We start from the raw sequence: 20,008 nt of genomic DNA, 5'->3' as shown, positions 1-20,008 counted from the left end.
GTTGGCCCCACCTCCCTACCTTCTACTAAGATTCCCAGGTTGTTGTTGTTGTTGTTGTTTTTTTTTTTTTTTTTTTTTTTTTTTTTTTTTTTCTGTTTGTTGGTTTGGTTTGTTGCTGTTTTCTGGTTTTTATTGCCTTTCGTGCCTTTGTGCATTGTTTCCTAAAGTCGTAAACAAAAAAAAATAAAAACCAAATAGGAACCTAATTTTGGGAGGACAGAATCTAGCGTAGGCCACCCGCACGGAAGATGTGGTGGGGAGGACCAATCACTGTCCAGCAGGAGTGTTTTCAGTGTTCCACTTTAAGAAACAGGGACAGTTTAGAAAAAAAAGAAAAATTTCCTTTATTCTCAGTTCTCATTGGGTGGCCGTAAGGCCATAACGGAAAAGGCCAACCTAAGTAATTTTCTTTTGGGAGGGTTTGCTGTATAGGGGTCATAGGTGAACGTGTAATGTATGAAATGCATAGGGAGACGTTGATGGTAATCAATGTTCTGTTGTAATAATAATATAAAGAACTGACACAAACCTTTTTTTTTTGTGGGGAGGGGGGGCCCATATTACAGAAAAGGTCATGGAAACCGCAAAGTGTTGGGAATTGGCCATGGAAAGTTGGGGTAGGGTGTATAGGGATATAGGTAGAGGGGTGTACTGCTGATGGAAGGACGAGACAAATGACAAGTCTCTTAAAAACATTTTGAATTTGTTAAGGGTTACACATGAGGAGGTATAAATGAAAAGGAAGGGAAAACTGAATAAAAAAACATGTCATTTGTAAGGGAACAATATTGGATGAGAATGTTACTAAATATGTAATTATGTTAAACAGTCCCTTCTTATTTGCATCATCAATGGCCGGGCATGTAATATCTTCAAATAAAACACTTGGTGTGCGCAAAGTTTGATGCAAATATGACAGGAGGGGGGGTGGGGGGGGGGGGGGTACGAGGGGTATTTGATGCAGGGATTAAATGGGACAATTTAATAATATGGTCATGTTGGTAGTTTGGGAAGTATTACAAAATGATGACATAAATGATGAAATATTGTATTACATTATTATTGGATTTGAAAAGGGCGCATAACTTGTCATTAACAAAGTTAATATTAAATTAGGAAAATATGTTGACAATACATTATTTGTATCTACACTACAGAGTGTAGATTAGAAGTGCATTAAACCGACTACTTATTTCCACATGAATGTTTAGGAGGATGAGACTTCAATTGCTTTGTTGTTTTATATCTCGATGGGGTGTGGTGGTTCTAAATAGATTGGCACGTTCCATTTGAGATCTTCAATACGTGGCGCTAACTTAAGATGAAATGTTGTGGTCCACTAGATTGTCTTCAATCACAAAGGGAAAACATGGCATGGTGTGGAAATTTTTTTTTTTTTACTTGTCTTATCAAATGGGAGCTGGGTTATCAGTTGGGCTATTTTGTCTATAAATGGGATGTTGCTCTCATAATTGTAAAACCGATGCTAACGTTCATCAGGCAAAAGACAGAGTCACACTGTTCATTCACATGTTGACTTTACTTTCACTTTATCTGACTCTTAGTTTTTCTGACGACATCTACAGTGGAATGTGTCGAAAAATGATGAAATGAATTTAAAAAGTGATGTTCACCATCCACTCGTATTACAACCACAATGCAATAATAATATTCCGCGATGTAAATAAATTAAAAAATCAACATCATAATAATTAATAACACTTTAACTTCGAGTCATCTCAATCCATGACCAAGTTGACCATGAAAGTGGAGATGTTGGGAACCGTGGAAGAAGTTGGTCATTGTCTTCATTTGGTCAGCATTCACGTGCAGGTGGGAAGAAGGTTTCTGTGTTGTGAAATTATATTACATGCAATACAATGGAACAGAGTATATTAATGTTCAATTAGTAAATGTGCAACAATGTGTTGCAGAAACCGCAAGTTTGGAAAGTTGAATGTGTTAGTGGAATGACTGAATTTATGAAATTTCATGTGTTATAGGTCATCCCTGCTCCATTTGTAGAAGAATTCATGAATGGCGACAGATGCCGCAAGGGGAAAATTAAACTGGACGGATGCCCCATACGTCAGTGGGTGCTTGAAATAAATACGGATGGTACTGGAGTGGAATTGGGCGATGGGTGGGCGCAATTTGTTGCCGACAATATGACCGAATGGTGGATGCTAGTGATGTTAAGGTACGAGAGGGCAATGATATTTTCTGCAATGAGGTATGGCCGTTCAGGAGCGCTAATGGTGGGGACTCCAATTGGGACAATTGGGAAGAAAACAGCTGCTTCAGGTGGGGGCGTTTTTCCTTCATTTGCACAGTTGGTGATTCCTGATGGAGTGAACAGTTAGGAATTGGTAATTCAAACTTTAATTACAGTCCTCAACTATGTTGTCAGTATTATGTGGTAAACAATAGGTGGTTAGGGTTTAGGTTGCATGGCAATACGACGATGTGAATAACGGTATATGTTGCTATGTCGATATGGAAATAATGTTGATTTGTTTCTTGAAATAGGAGATACCCGCGGGGATATTACGTGGAACGGCAGATCGGAAGACGATTGACAGTAAAATCTGGGTGAACAATTTGAACTGGAGAATGTCGTGCAATGCACGTATCAAGCTAACCGAGGAAAGAGGAGTAATAAAATGAGGTTGGAATATGTTTGTGAGGGCAAACATTAGCAGGGCATCCAAGTAGTGCATTGTGGATTACGATCGTTTCAAGGAGGAGGTAAGAGTGATGACATTTGTGCAATGCGGGAGGGAGGGGGAGGGGTGATGGCGGCTAGGGCAATGATGAATGCCCAAACAATAACTGATAGACTGTACGTTGATAGTGCTGAGGAAGAATACCCCGACGCTATTGACAATGATGAGGAAGATGACTGTATTTATGTCATATCTGATGATTCCTCGAATGACAAACAAGATGTTGACTTGCAACAAAATCCAATCCCAAGTGTTGTGGTAAGAGTGAGAGAGAAATATGCGGTAAGTATATTACAACACGAGTTATACTTATGTCTTCAAGCCATGACTAACGTTTATGATAACTAACGTTTTAAGGTGAGTAATGTATGTATACATTATTTCTGGTACCCTATCGTACAGTCATATAGTTGGGAAAAATAAAACCAAATATATATATTTGTAAACAATAATATTTAGATATCTATATAGACATATATAAATAAGTATAACCGAAATATTAATTGTTGTACATGTGTATATGAGTGTATACAAATAAACGGAAAACGGTAGTGCAGTTTTAATAACAATTGCATTTGTCTTCAGTACCTGTAGTTAACATGTGTTTTATAATACATAAATTTGCAGTGTGATGAAAATAAGAGACATGGTACTGACACGGATAAATATATATATATATATATATATATATTATTAAGCAAATTACATATTATGATATGTAAATGTTTAAAACTCATAATCTCCGGTTTATGAAATGCATTTTTATAAACAATACTAGTAAATAACAACGGTAAAATCATTGATTAATCAAATATTTGGTAATCCCCTTAAATGATGGACGACAGATAGGGAAAGAAGACCGAAAGTTGAAACATTTGCGAAGACTTCTATATTGTACTGTAATAGTTTGGTAAATTATTTCCCAATTTAGATAAAAATCATATATATTTGTTATATAATTAATGTATGAATTCAACCAAACGGGGAGGGTACATACACATTGCAACAGTTGACAGACATAGATAAATTATGTTTCTGGACAACTGGAAATAATATGATGTAATTTAACACAAGAGGTATGCACAGTTGAAAAAACTAAATGCATTGTAATTACCTATGAGATGTATTGTTGAATTTGGTGTAGACACTAATTACTCTGCGCCGATTCTAACAATCACCTGTTTTGTCAATATATTATAGCAACTTCCCACAGGATATGCAAAGAAATATTTCAACGGTGTCCGAAGTCGTCAGTGTGTAGTGAGGATTGGAGATGGACAATCATGAGATGTTTCATTTCAGAAGTCAAATGACATCTATAGGTTCAGCGGCCGTTTCGTCGAACTCAGGAGAGGATATTGCCTTACAGTGGGAAACAAATGCAAGGTGTCTTACCTGAGAGGCTGGGTCTTCTTCATGGAGAGTCTGTAACCTTGGTGGCAGTAAAGATGAGATTGGGCAATGGCGATGGTCAAGGAGACATGATCATGTTCACTTTTGGTGGTTGTAGGACTTGAGCAGGTGCTGTAAGTTTCCTATGTAAGAAGTTTCTTGTGTTTTAGTAATTGCAGATGTCATGGAACAATTGCTGAACAATTTAAAGTTGGTTTGCAAATTACCTGTTTAAGTGGTGCTTAGAAATTTTGGTTTCTTATGATAAGCAAAGTTAATTACTTTGCATACAATATGAGGGTAACCTAGGATATTTGAAAATGAGGAGGTCATATGTTTGATGGCATTGGCATGTGTCGTTTGTTGGCGACGGGGTTTTTCGCAAATGCGATGTGTGACACTCTATATATATAGTCTGCATTGTATTGGATATTAAAAATATGAACCGTACAAATGGGACCATGCTTTAGATATATATAGTACTGTAAGTAAGAAAATATGGGACCATGATTTAGATATGCCTTTAGATATATACTAGCAATAGTATCCGCGCTTTGCTGCGGGATGTAAATTGGGATCATCAAATGTACTAAGTTTAAGCAACTTTGTTTCTAAACTGAAGGCTTCCCTTTAATCCATTGTGCCTTTGTCTACTCCCTCTTGTTCATTATCTTGAATTGTTAGTATAAAACTAAACATAAAAAACAAAATATAAACAACAAAACAGTACAATATGAACACTTTTCAATATCTATGGCAGCTGCCAACAAATTGGGCAACTTTAGCTTAGCTTAGTTACAGTAGCTGGTAGACCATCTTCTAAAAAATAGTTGTTCTAGTTGCTCTAGGTATATATGCACAAAAGGTGTTAAGCAAAAGGAGGAAATCCTATTAATGCTAACGCGAAAACAATTCCTTAGTGCTTGCTTTTGGCTTTTGATCTAAACATCTCTGAGAGTAAGGCAACCTCTTCATCATTTGTTGACCCTCTTGAAAAAAATGAAAAAAAAAACACCTCTTCATCATTTCATACTTCAAGAATCTGACGCCTTAGAAAGACTTAACCTGCAGTCAACTTACACAATGTTAGAGACTATTAAAATAGAACTGCTGCAAGGACAAATCTACGCAATGTTAGAGAGACTACTAAAATAGAACTATAGTGGGTGAAGAAATAAGTCATTTAACATTTTGAATATAGTTCTTAGTAAAATTTACTGAGAGTGACCTTGTGATAAACGATGGACTCATCAAAATAAATATGACAGCAAAAAAAGCAAGTTCAAAACCTGTATACTTAACCAATTGAAGCAAATATAAAATTGAAGTTTAAGCAAAGCAAACGAATGCATAACCAATTAAAGCAAATGTCTTAACAATTACCGAAGCTGAATAGTTCAGAAAGAACATTGGATAACTTTAAGATCATAAGTTTTAATGAAAACAATGCTTTAGTATACAAAGTAAAAAGCTTGAATTTCTTACTAAAATTGGTTTTGTTCAAAGCAAGACTCGGAATTCATTGCAGGAATCGAAAGCACCAAGTGAACTTCAATAACTGGGCAATGAGTTGCAAAATTTTACAATATATCATACACTATACAGCGATGCAGTAAACCATATATCAATATTCTAGAAGTGACTACTACTAATAGATTACAGCAACCCTAATCATACCTCACGTGCATCATGATATGAACTTATATTATACTTATTTGTCGATAATGCATCAGAAAATAACCTGCACGTAACCTCGCAATGAGATTCTGAGCCGCAGCTGCAACATGTTCTCCCTCCCTAAACTGCACATACAGATGCCCAAATTATTCACTCACACATAGAGCACATCCAATCAATTGAAAACCAAATAAAATCACATAAAAAAATAATAATAAGAAACTCTACTTTTAGCCAGAAAAAAAAAAAACAAAAAAAAACAAAAAAATAATAATAATAATAATAATAATAAAAAGAATTGAATACAGAGAAGTTTTACCATGTTGCCAACCAAATTATTACAGATTTTGAAGCTGTCAATATGTTTGTAATTTTACTGCACACAATAATGAGATAAAGAACTTTACAATTTTGGTTAAAGTGAAGAAGTAGAGAGCTGAAACTTGTAATTTCTCAAAAAATAAAAAAAAAAAAAATATAGGGGCTGTGACCACTTACCCAATTTTAACAAAAAAATTGCCCACTTGCTCCACTAAGAGTTTTTTACTCTCATTTACCCAATTTAAATGCAAGTGACATTTTTACTCCCAAACTAATTAATAAATTACAAAATTCTCTCTCTCTCACCTCCTATCAGACTCTCTCTCTCTCTCTCTCTCTCTCTCTCTCTCTCTTCGCCGTTCCTTCACTCACAGTCAAGCAAGACCAAAACTGACCCGCCGGAGAAGTCAATTAACCCTTACAGCAACCGCAACGTCGTCACCGCCGAGTTCTCGGGTTTCGATTATGAGCGGGATGTCGTCCGGGTTCTGGGGTTTGGGATCTGCAGTCGGTGTCGTCGCCGCAGGGTTGGGATCTGCGTCCGGCTTGATTTCGTTTTGATTCCGTCGGCGTCGTCCGGGTTCTCGGGTTTCGATTATGTGCGGGATGTTGTCCAGGTTCTGGGGTTTGAGATATACAGTCGGTGTCGTCGCCGCAGGGTCCGGGTACTGTCCGGCTTGATTTTGTTTTTTTTGTTTTTTGTTTTTTTTTTGGTAAATTTGGCAAAAGAATGAAAAAAAAAATTTATTGAGTAGTTATACATGTCTATTGCGGAGCAATAATAAGATTATTGGGAGGCAATAATATGAGTATTGGGGGGCAATAATATGCATATAAATTGATCAATTGTGTCTGTAGTGTATTCATTTTGGTTTTGGCAGTTTATGCAATTCACTGGAGGGGAATAATATATGATTATTTGAGGCAATAATATGAGTATTGGGGGGCAGTAATATGGTTACTGGGGGGTAATAATATGATTACTGGGGGGTAATAATATGGTTACTCGGTATTATTAAGGGGCAATAAATTCAGACGCTAGAATCCGGTTAACAGTCCGGTGGCCGGATTCCGGTGACCAGTGGCTGGAGGGGCAATAAATTCAGACGCTGGAATCCGGTTAACAGTCCGGTGGCCGGAGTCCGCGGCCGGCCACTGGTCACCGGAGCACAGTAAGGTGGAGGATGACTTTTCTTTCTAAGTGAGAAAGAAGGAGAGAGCAAAAAAGTCCCAAAAATAAATAAAAAGAATTAATTGGGTAAAGGGAAAATAATCTCTTAGAGTGTTTTGGGTAAATGGGGTTAAAAAACTATTAGTGGAGCAAGTGGGCAAATTTTAAGCTAAAATTGGGTAAATGAGCATTTCCCCAAATATATATATATATATATATATATATATATATATATATATATATATACGGAGCCGTTCCAAAGAGGACGTCCGCACTTTCGATAAAGTGCGGACGGCGGTGCTGCAGCTCGGCTTGGACCGTGACACAGCGGCAGGGCTTGCGGGAAGGAGGGCAGGGGTCGGATGGACCGGCCTGCAGTTGGTGGAGTCGCCGGCGACGTGGTTGCAGCGCTGCCCAGAAAACTGCAGTTGCAGGTGAGGTCGTTGCCCATAAATGTCACGCCCCGAATTTTGAATAAGTAAATTCAAATCCGAAACGCGAGAACAAACACAAGAAAACACACATAGAAAATTTTTCATTTAAACTAAGCAACAAACAAACTAAACTCACAATGTCAATACTGACTCGTTCTTTAGAGTCACATATTACATTACAATAGTTTACAAATTAAACTGAATATCAATTCAACGTGTAACCACTCTCACCAACTCACTACACAGCGGAAGACTACAAGTATAATCGCCCTTCTACACCACGTGACGGAAAGTCCACCTCAGCTTCGATAACGATCACCCGATATTCTAACCTGCACAATAACCCCTACACCATAGAATAGTGCACCGGGAATGTAAACAACAAACCCGGTAAACTTTTCAGCCCGTATGAGTAAACTCAAATAAAGTTACTCACGTCACGCATGCTTATAATTCCTCAATTCGTGAGACAATTAAAGCATTAACATTTAATTCCACAAAACATTCTTTCACTATCTCAATCTAACAAAATCAATATGCAATTATCACAACAAAAACGTCGAGTTCATATCAATCAATATCATGCTCAATAATTTCAACCCAACTAAAACTCACATGCTCTGTCTCTCAATTCATTTTATCTCTTTTTCCACAAACTCCAATTACACAATAAACTCCAAATATGTTAAACACTCTACGTCCCCACAATCTATCAGATCACCAATCATTTTCCTCAACAGAACAACCACAAAATCACAATCACTCCCCTCAACATAAAGCGTTTGCCAAAATCATGACATCTCAACTCATTTCACGATCGCTACGGATCACAACCCACAACCGTACACACAATAAGAATTAAACAAAATCAGTAATCCCTACATAAGACTTAGTTCAGGAGATCACATTAAACAAACAAAAGAAATCATAGTAATCCCTGCATAGAAACTTAGTTCAGGAGATCACATTAAACAAACAAAAGAAATCATAGTAATGCCTGCATATAGTTTAGTTCAGGAGATTACATTAAAATCAAACAATTGAAATGAAAAAGAAAGTGGATAAAGAAATCACAAGATAGAAATGAAAAAGAAATATATGTATATATATAAATAAATCAACCAACTCACGCGAAAATCAAGAATTCACCCTTCAACTCCGCATACACAATCTCACAAAATAACCCGTTTCAATTGTAGCCCGTCACCGCCCAGGGTTATAGCATCCAATATAAACACCTCAATTGTAGCCCGTCATCCACTCAGGATTATGGCGTCCGACTCACTTACTCAATCGTAGCCCGTCATCCACCTAGGATTATGGCGTCCGATCCCATACCCTCACACTAGTCACCACATAGGTATTCACACAGATCACCGCACATGTACTCACACAGATCGTCACATAATATTGTTTCCTCATCTCCCACAATCTCAACAAATAGCAAAACCAATTCCAAATAATATGTTCTCGTCTCCAAGCCATCATCAAAATCGAATCCCACATGCTTAATAATTTCCCTAAATCATGAATCAATCAAGTCATACAAATCGACACCACAATCAATAATGATTCAAGTCTCTCATGGACAATAAATGAAAGGATCACACTTTACTCAATTACTCTTCATCAACATCAACTCAACAATATATGATAATTTATATCTTCAAGAGAAATGCTCGGAATGATAAATCAATCAATCAAATCAATACTTCACCCAATGCCATATCATCCAATATATATATTCCACGTATATATATATATATATATATATATATATATATATATATATATATATATATATATATATACGTACGTAGTCACCCACACATGAATGACTACTAATACCAACTATAGTTCACACGCAGTAAACACTGAGAAATTCATTTTTATATACTTAAAAAAAAAAACCCATTTTCTTAAAATCATTTTTCAAACATAACAATTAAATGTAATTAATGAAATTCCGTTCATAAATGAACCGTGTGAGATTTACTCACCTCTAATCCTAATGCGTCTTCTTAACAGCTCAAAATACGATTCACAATCGTCCGCCAACTCAAACCGTCAATCACCTATTCAAATACGGTCTCAACTTAGCACACAATTCATAAAACCCACTTATACGAAGATCCAGCGGTCGGATCTTCACCCGTGACCACAAAAAGTCATCGGGACAGTCCTACGATCAACATATCAAACTAGAAGTCTAACGGATGGTCCGATCTTCACAGATCACAATTCAAACGATCGAAATCGTAAAATTCATAACTAAATCATACAATATCCAAAATTCACATGCTATATATCGAAATGATTGTATGAACATGTAGAACCTAAAAATGGGCAGAAACTGCCCTTGGGACCCCCGGAGTTGGCCGGAAAAGGTCGCCGGAGTTAGGGACAGAGCCGTCGCCGACCACCGCCAACGACGTCGGCGCCGGGCTTCTCCCTTTTCTTTCATCATTTTGAGCAACTTTCATAACTAGCACGAAGTGAGAAAACGAGTGGAAGTGATCAAAAATTACCAAAACAGTCCGGTTTGGCCGGAAAATCTGCAGAAAACGCAAGGCCTCCGATAAGCGTGAAATCGATCACTTCAGGTGCTGTCCTTCTGATAGGAGCATAAAGTGCGACGATATTATTGAGTATATGCCCCATTTTAGCCTTGTTTCTCCCTTAAGTTTCGTGTTTTGAGTCATCGAGTCATTTTAAGAGTATTGTAGAGTGTTTGGCGTAAAATAAGCGGAAAAAGATAAATTCATGAAAAATCCTAGCTGGATCAGGATTCCTCACTGTCGACTATTTTTGCGGTCTTTACATTTTAATTCCCTTTATTTTCTCTAGAAAATTCTGATATTCTCCTGCTTGTTGTAGGAAACCTTGGCTGGTGGAACTCTTGGAATCAGCAATGATGGTGTCATAAAATAAAGCATTCAAGACATTTGACCAAGCAATGAAGAAGGGAAATAAAGGAGAAAGACGTTTTTCAGTTGGGGAATAAAGAAAAAAAGATGTTTCAACTGGAAAATAAATAAGAGAAAGACGTTTAAGCTTGTTAAAAGACCCCATTATGAGAGGAATTAAGGCCATAAAGGAGACGTTTCAGTTGGGAAATTAAAGGAATTATGATGCAATCCCATCCGTCCAATGATGAAGGGTATGATCGACAAAAGCCAACCAATGCTCCCCTATAAATAGGCAACGTCCAGAATAGAATTGGCATCACTTCCCGGCCTATCACTTCCCGACCCATCACTTCCTGGCCAAAAGCTATTCCAAGACTCTGCCCAATTCACTCCTTAAACTTCCATCAAAAAGACCGTGACCACCATCCATCCATCATTCTACGAAGTTCTTAGGCGCTGAGTCAAGGATACTCCACCACCATAGCAGAGACGAGTTCATCACCTTGTTGCCAAGCCGCTGAGGAAAGCTTCAAAGTGTAACTATGACTCTACTTACAATTTTTGTTTCGGTTTTGTGTGTTTGGATTTGCGAGTTGTGTAATTGGAGACATGAGATTTTCAGAATATTTTTATTAATATTTTTGAGATTTTCAGTTTATTATTGAGTTAATTTCGAGAATTCTTTGATGATGCATGTCACAATCTTGTGTCCTTTTACGTGTTTAGGTAATTTTCAGAGTTAGGTTAATAAGTTTGCATGCTAGAATCACGCTGAGTATTCTTGTGTGTTTGCTTAATTTGCCAAGGGTAATTTTTATTTGTTAAGGTGCTGAGTTAAACAAGTAGCAATTAGTTCTAAAAAGTGGTAAAAATCATGCTTTAATAATTAAACGATTCTGGAAATTACGTGTTAAATTCTATGTGTAATGGTTAATTTGCACGTGTGAGTTGATTCGAGGGTTAGATAATACTACTAGTTAAGAGAATTACGCTGAGTGTTTTCGAAAATTAGTAGTATTAGGCTTGGTAAGGACTTTTCCGATCCAAGCCTACATTAGAACGAATCAGATAAATGGATTGATCCGCTGAGGCTTTTCATTTGGGCTCTTATCTATGCATTCAAGATGGGCACAGTTTTGTAGCATGTTGAAATGAATTTCTGAGTGGTATTGGTCTAGGTTAGGGAAGTCGATCATTGTATATAGTTTTATTTGTTTTGTTTTTATTTTAAGTAGATTAGGAACCAAATTTCAAAACCCCCATTTTATTCTTTTATTTGTTAATTGACCTTTTTGTGTAGGTGTACCCTACAATCCCCGGACTGAACGATCCCTGCTTATCCTATACTGACAACTACATTTTGCAGGGTTAAATTGTGAGGCTATTTTAGCCGCATCACCTTCTTGGTGCCTGTCCAGAAACTCAAGGTGAGTTCAACAAGCCAAGAACCTCGAGTTTTGGTGGCCGGTAGCTCGAGATATTCACTTTGCACTCAAAACGGCTGGAAATGGAAACAAGCTTCCCGCGGCTGCTACAAGCACTGCCACAGCGCAAGGCTGCCACTGGCAGCTGAGCAAGGTCGAGGCAAAGCTGTGGGAGGTGGTTTTACGTCGTGAGGTGGCCGGAGGAGGAACAGATCGGCTGGAGAATCTTTGCTCTGTTTTTGCTGGGTTCGGCCGAGAGAAAGAGGAGAGAGGATGAACAGCAGTTTCCCAAAAAAAAAAGAGGCCGGACTAAAATGGTAAGTTTCCAAAAAATGCTAGGCTTTTTTCCTTTATATACCCGAAATGGAAAAATCTTGTAAAAGTCATAACTCCTTCATACGAACTCCGATTTTCGCGTTCCGCATGTCCACGAACTTGTATCGACGCGCTCTACAACTTTTGTGAATGAATTTTTCGGAGAAACCCAACGTATAAAAAGTTAACCTTTGCGCCGCCCCCTAAAGTCATATTTTCCGAATAAAAATGTGATGCCCCGGAAATTCGTTATTATTTTCTGAGGATTTTTCGGAATCTAATTTTTGATTATTGGACGATTTCATGGCTCGTGGACGGAGCGGAAGTGTTTCACACGAATTTTTATTCGAAAAGTGTGGATTTGGGGGGGGGGGGGGGAGGAGGGGCGCAAAGGTTGACTTTTGATACGTTGGGATTCTCCAAAAACTTCATTCACAAAAGTTGTAGAACGCGTCGATACGAGTTCGTGGACATGCGGAACGCGGAAATCGGAGTTTGTATGAAGAAGTTATGGCTAGCGGAAGAAGTTTCTGTTTTAGTAAAAATAGAGAAAAATCAGAAATTCTTTCATAATTCCATATTTCCATTTCCGGAAATATCTCTTTTCTCTCTCTTCTCTCTCGGCTGCACCTTCAGAATCGAAAATATCCGGCTGACCCGACCCGAACCCGGCGATCCGACCCGGCCGGAACTCGCAACTCCGGCGACCTCTGGCCGTGAAATTTGGACAGCTGGTTCGCCTCCTCCGTCTGGTGGTCCCTGTGGTGTCCTCTAGCGGCGATATCCACCGTGTGCGGCGCAGCAAGGCGGTGCAGTTTGAGGTTTTTCGACCCGACCGGAAATCGTAGCTCCGGCGACGGCACGGCTTCAAGTTTCCTTACTTGGCTTCGTGGGGGTCATCTGAGCCGATCTATGGTGTTTGTTTGGATCGATTTACGTGGAAATCGGTTCAACTCAGATTGAGCAAAAAAAATCCAAAGCTTGTGAGGTAGTTTTCGACCCTTTATGCTTGTTTTCTGACTTCGAGCTAGTTATGATAATTCACAAGCATGCTTTGATGAAGCTTTTTGATGTTTGGAGTTTTGGGAAATATTTAGTTTTGGCCGGCGGCGGTGCGCCACAGCCTGTGGCGGCGTTCCGGAGGTGTTCCAGCCATGTATGGGATTATTTCTGGTATTATATGTCTTCTACTCGTCGATACGAGCGTTTTGATATATAATACGCATATTTTGGAATTCGTATGAAATTGTTATGATTTTTACGGTTTCATACCGGTTGATTTATTCGATCCGTGAGGATCCGAGCGTCCGATCGACTTGTGGTTGGGACTTATCGATCGTGGATGTATTCCGGAGACTTTGGGAGGTCTCGGATGTGGTTTCGACTCGATTGGCGCCACTTTGGGGATTTTAGTTCAAAACAGGGGTTTCGAACTTAAATCGTTTGTGAATCGTTACTAAGTTGAAACCGTATGTAATTAGGTACTTAGGAAGTATTCTTGGACGGTTGTTTTGTGGTTTGGCTACTTAGTTCTGTATTGAAGACGCAGCGGGAGTTTCGAGGTGAGTAATCTCACAAGGTTCAATTATGAACGGATTTAATTGGTTGATTTTGATTAGCTTTCGAAATGAACTATAGTTGGTATTAGTGGTATTCCTGAGTGAATGACTACGTATATATATATATTTACGTGAAATATATATGTTTTGGTGGGTTGTGGATTGATGAAAACAATATGCATGAATTGTTGCGTTTTATTGTTTTGGGTTGTGGCTTTTCGGAAAACAAATGGTAGGAAATGGTATTTCTATTGTTTTGAAAAGTGTTTGAGAAATTGAGAGTCACAGGTTGTGATTTCTCCTTTTGATTTAATTTAATGTTTTGATCCGACGACTGGTGGTCTGAGGATGTGAGAGTCACAGGTTGTGATTTCTCCTTTTGATTTGATTTAACGTTTTGATCCGACGACCGGTGGTCTGAGGATGTGAGAGTCATAGGTTGTGATTTCTCCGTTTGATTTGATTTGACATTTGGGGTCCGGTGCGACTCGTTTAATGTTTTGATCTGAGGGTCAGGTTGGCCTAAGGATCCGGGGTTGCAGGTTGCATCCTCAGGCAATGTATATCGTAAGGTTGAACCTTGGCCTAGGTGACAAGTTACGATATATTCAGTTAGAGCTCTAGTGTGTCTGCCATGGTACCTCATGGATCTAAGTAGGTTACTTATGATTACTGGGTACGTATTTTGTCCAGGTTGGACTAAAAGAATCATATGCTATTTGTTAGGTTAACGATAGGTATGATTTGATGTGCGTATGTGTTTTGTCCAGGTTGGACCGATTTGATGTGCGTATGTGTTTTGTCCAGGTTGGACTGATTTGATGTGTTTTGTCCAGGTTGGACCGATTTGATGTGTTTTATCCAAGTTGGATCGATTAATCATATTTGAATTGTTAGGTTAATGATTTATATGATTTTACCACGTTGTGACTTTTGTGATTTCCTTTTGGGAAAAGAGTATTGTTTTGGGAAGCATGGTATGTTTTCCTTATTCTCAAGTCGAAAGGTTTTCCTCGTGTTTGGCGTGAGTTGTGCGGGCTTTTATCCCGTGATTTTGTGTGAGTTGTTTTGAGTTACTCATACGGGCTTGCAAAAGCTTACCGGGTTTGTTGTGTGACAACCCGGTGCACCATTCAAACGGTGTAGGGGTTAATCCTGCAGGTCATGGTAATCGTGGCTGAACCTGAGGTGGCGTGCTGGTAGCATTACCGTAGGAAGTCAATTTTGTGACTTTACCGTTATAAAGACTTCCATTGTAGTAAGCTCTGAGAAGCATTTACGTTTTATTTTGTTGTTGACAATTTAATTCGTAAGCTTGTGTAATATATAACTCTGTGGAGTGAGTGTATATTAACTTTGAGGGTTCAGGGCATCAGTATGTACTTGGTATTGATAGTTGAACGATCACGCATATATAATTATGGGGTTATATATCGATTTTTATTTGTGTTAAAAATCAGGGGCGTGACAAAAAATTTGTCTGAAACACTTCCGCTCCACCCTTGAACCACGAACTCATACAAACGAACACTTTATTAATCCTAGGAAACATCTAGGAATTAATAATAAATTTTCGGGGTCTTACAATAAACCTGCAACCTCGACCTCCTCCGACCTCGATCGCTGCCCAGAAGCTGTCTTGGATGCCTCCGGCCTCCGTCCGGCAAGCCCCGCCGCCGCCTGAAAGCTGGAACAGCAGCGCCGTCCCCACTTTAGTGAAAGTGCGGACGTCCTGTTTGGAACCCGCCTGTATATATATATATATACACTACTAGAATTATGCCCTCAGAAATCGGCCAAAAATCGATGAGAAAAAAAATCCCGACCGATGTCTTAGTGGGTGATGAGAAAGGTCCGAAAAATGTAGACATCGGTTTTGTAGCCGATGTCTAGTATCAATATACACATCGGTTATCTATTATAAATCGATGTAAATACGTTTAATTGATAACAAACTTGTATGTTTAACTATTGTTAAACCTTCATTTTATTGCCTTTAATGCTTAAAGAAATATAGATCCTACAGCACAATTATGAATTTTAACATCGTTATTCATTTAAAGACGATGACTGATACTGTTTCACACATCGGTTTTCTGGTCTTCATCGATGACAATACTTATACTGGACATCGATCTCTATCTAAAACACGATGTGCACTAGTTTGTGGCACATCGGTTCCAACATAATAATTTGATCTCCTATGGTTAATGGGACATCGATTTTTATTTTGAGACTGATGTATTTCTCTCAATGTATTTCTCTCAATCCCAATATATATGGAATTAAGAACTTTGACAATTAAATGAAAAAAACTAACAGAAGGAAAGAAACGAAAAGGAAGTGAAAGCACTTCATATTTGAATATAAAACATTGCTCCATTTCAAGTTCCAGTACTTTTCTACATTTGCAAATATACAAAGTTGAGTTTTCAGAAGAGCATAATAACAAGATCTTACAAGCAGAAGCCAGACCCAAAGGTAAACAAGATGGTTACTCAAAAAAAAAAAAAAAAAAAAAAAAAAACAAGTCTCTATGCATGCGCTCTCCACTCATTCCCTACCCTGCACCCTTAGGATCTGCAAAAGAAGATTTAGGAAACAATGAGCAATTGCAGCTCAATGAGTAATTAAAAGAACCTTCACAAACATAACAACGAATAATAATGGGATGCCACTGCAACTCATAGTGAGCTTGGAACCTGCTCCAGAATTCAGTAAGAATACACAACGAGAGAAAAATGTAATGTGAATGTACCTTGGTGTCCAGCATTATGGCTATAACCTTGTCTTTGAATTGAGAGCTGTATTCTTTGACAAGATCAATAGTTTTTTGGTGTGACGTATGGTCCCCATGAGACATATTCAAACGCACTACATTCATCCCAGTTTCTGCAAGTTTCCATATCATTTCACGTCAGCTTGTGGAAGGACCAATTGTACAGACAATCTTAGTTTTTCTTCGACCACTTGCAAATGCCCTTCCCTGACCCACTTCGTAATCATCATCAGACTGAATTTCATAAGTCGAGTTCACCCCCTGAAACAAAGCAACAACATTTCAGGATTACGACTTCAACACACTCACAACTGATACCCTTCAATTCACTCTCATGGCACACCTTGCCTCACCACACACCATATACAAAAGCTAGGCCAGTCGACAATTCAACTAATCCAAAGACCTGCATATATTTGACAAATTAGTATCCAAGTTTCTTCATTTAGCCTAAACTTTCTCAGAGCAAGATCATAAGACACTAAGAACAGAGGTGGTTCGAGCCTGCTTCAAGTAAGAGATACACTTTCTGCTAACCAAATAAAAACCCATGATCTCACATTTCGAAAGTTTCAAACTTTCAACAGTCTAAGCAAGCAAACAATACATAACAAATTCAAGAAGCACACACATAAAATCAACAACCCATATTGAGATAAAGGAAACTTACAACACCACCCATATATAGGACCATTGGGTGAGCTAGGATTGCCTTCACTGCTCTGCTGGGTGATCCTCACTGATCTAACAGTGAACATTTGCTTCTGGCCATTTTCTCTCTTGGGTCTATATTCAAAGCCAATAAATTCACTCAGGCTCTTGTAGAGATAACTGGGCCAGTTGCCTTCCACTTGCCATTTATGAACCCACTAGGATTTTCCGTAGCCAAGACGATCTTCCCCATAAATTCAGTCTTTTTCTGTGCCGAAACTCATCTCTGCATATTAAGATTCACACATCAAAACTGATACAAACAACAACAAGATAGAGCAAAACATAGAGCATCCATGATTATATCGATCCTTGTATAATCATGGAATCCCAAATTTTTCCGATTCGGCTGTTTAATCTATGTTATGATTTACCCCAAATTTTGAAGACAGAGAGAGATGGTTACCTCCAAATTCATCAACCTTTGAATTAAATACAAAACTTGGAAATGTGGTGGTAATATCCCTCTGAACACGAAATACCTCTTGGTGCTCAATAAAGCCCGTGTTATCCAAGTCATAGAGCTTAAATGAAACTGCAAAGTAATAGGAACCGTTAGGCAAAAATTACAATATAATAATGGTGGGACACTAAAAACTACTCTGCTCTGTGAATACTTCTCACTAAAGACAGCCATTACTTCTCATGTAAACAAAGAACCACAGAAACCAAGACATAAACATGTAAGCAAAGCACATGATGTGGAAGACATATGATATTGAGACTTTACCATTTCTTTTTTTATTTGCTCGAAAGACTGCTTGTCTAACTTGTTGATACTAGAATAAATAGTTCTGAATTTTTCAGGCGGCACTCTGCATATTTCCAACATTCCATCCAACAACTTTCGGTGATTTAACTTAACATGTGCAAGAAACACAAACAGGAAATTATAAAAATAATCTTCAGCCAGAAGATTAGGCATAAGAAGTCTGAAAATTAGTCTAGAAAACACTTCAACAACAGTTATAAATCAAATGAAGAAAACTTGTTATATTGGCATAGCACCTCTTACAAGGTGAGGACAATAATTATGTGGCAGTCCATCTCTACATAAAGGTGAAGGGTATCAAAATTATATATATATAAGCCTCCGATAAGCATCAGAATTTCAGAAAACCGATGTGCTTCCCGAACATATCCACTCCTTACCCAAAATATCAATCAAAGAATTAGAAACGACTAAAGTGATATGATATATAAGCCTATTACTGACAACTCTGTCAACTGATGAGGAAATCATAATAACCAATTAACCCACTTGAATGGAATGAACTACCTGAATTAGAACTCGTGTAAGAGACATGGAACCGTCGTGTAAAATCCCATTTTCACTCTGGGTGTTCTTCAGCCACTGCTTAAACAAAGAAGAATCGATAGCACTCCTGCAAGATGCCATAGACTATAAACTACTTAATTCAACATCTCTATGACTCTATTTATAACTGGGTCTTAACAATACCAAAAACCACAACATTCTAAAAAGTAAAAACAAAGTGCAACTGTGACTCGCCTGAAATCGGAATCGGAGATATGGGGGGCAACGACGATCTGGACGGGTTGATAGGATAGAGTAATGGAGTAAGTTAACGGTTGTGACGAGTCAGACGACATTTTGCAGCTGAATGATCCAACCTCAGTGGGACTAGACGAAAGGGGAAGCCAACCCACGGATCCACCCCCTAGCGACCGACGATGGAGAGAGAGAAAACGAGAGAGACATCTGACCAAGAGATCACCACCATCAGGTCCACGAAGGGTTTGCCGGTGGCGGGTTTGGAGCCGGGTTTGGATTCGGGTTGGGGTGGCGGCGGAGCGGTGGTGGTGCGTGAGGGTTTTTGGAGCTCAGGAGGACCGAGAAGCCTGGGAGTAGCCATGGCTAGATTTGTGTGAGCTAGGGAGGGAGGGGGAGAGAGAGAGAGAGAGAGAGAGAGAGAGAGTAGGGTTTGGAAAGAAAAGGGAGCAAGAGAGAAGGATAAGAGAGAAAGGTGATGGTCGGAGGTGGAGATGGAGGGGAAGGAGGGGAAGGTTGGAGAATGAGGTCGACGCGAAGAAGGAGGCGCGTTGGAGTTGAAGTGAGAGTTAGTAATTAGGGTTCAAAAGTTTCAGACAAGTGAAAAAAAGTCTAAGTGTTGGGGGGAATGAATATTTTGGTCCCCCCGCGTTTCTGAAACTTTCAGCTTAGTCCCTCCGCGTTTTTTCAAAATTTTGGAACGAGACTTTACACATCGGTTAATTTAACGACCGATGTTTATAATCACAATAGAAATCGATATTTCATAAACTGATGTTAGGATGTATTTTTTACATCGCGTGCAATTTCGACCGATTTAATAGTGGTGATGTCTGATGGCATAATTCTAGTAGTGATATATATATATATATCTCCAAATTAAATGAACTTTAGGTATGAAATGTCAATACAGTCCAAACTGTTGCAAGAGTAAGTGAAACTCATTATAAATTTAAAAAACTTAATATAGAAACTAACCTAGCATGCTAGATAATGAACAGCAGCAATGGTGGTGGTTATATATATGCTCAACCTTCGTTTTGATTTCTGGATCTTATACATGAGAGAAGCCTTAAA

The 20,008-nt window shown here is 38.5% G+C and overlaps 1 long non-coding RNA gene across 2 annotated transcripts; it reads right to left on the bottom strand.

Annotated features, from left to right (window-relative positions):
* Positions 1–16,303: 16,303 nt before the first annotated feature.
* LOC133717531 (uncharacterized) lies at positions 16,304–19,535 on the bottom strand. Of its 2 annotated transcripts, XR_009849702.1 has the most exons (5): positions 18,698–19,535; positions 17,825–17,953; positions 17,051–17,644; positions 16,687–16,968; positions 16,304–16,508 (listed from the first exon to the last, which is right to left on the bottom strand). It is a non-coding gene; the product is annotated as an uncharacterized LOC133717531 (long non-coding RNA). The 2 variants fall into 2 exon arrangements; XR_009849701.1 differs by having other exon boundaries at positions 16,687–17,644.
* Between the last annotated feature and the right edge of the window lie 473 nt (positions 19,536–20,008).

Source organism: Rosa rugosa, chromosome 6, assembly GCF_958449725.1.
Source record: "Rosa rugosa chromosome 6, drRosRugo1.1, whole genome shotgun sequence".
In the NCBI taxonomy this organism is placed as follows: Eukaryota; Viridiplantae; Streptophyta; class Magnoliopsida; order Rosales; family Rosaceae; genus Rosa; species Rosa rugosa.
The sequence above is the reverse complement of the archived record's forward strand: the minus strand, read 5'-3'. Positions and strand labels throughout refer to the sequence as shown.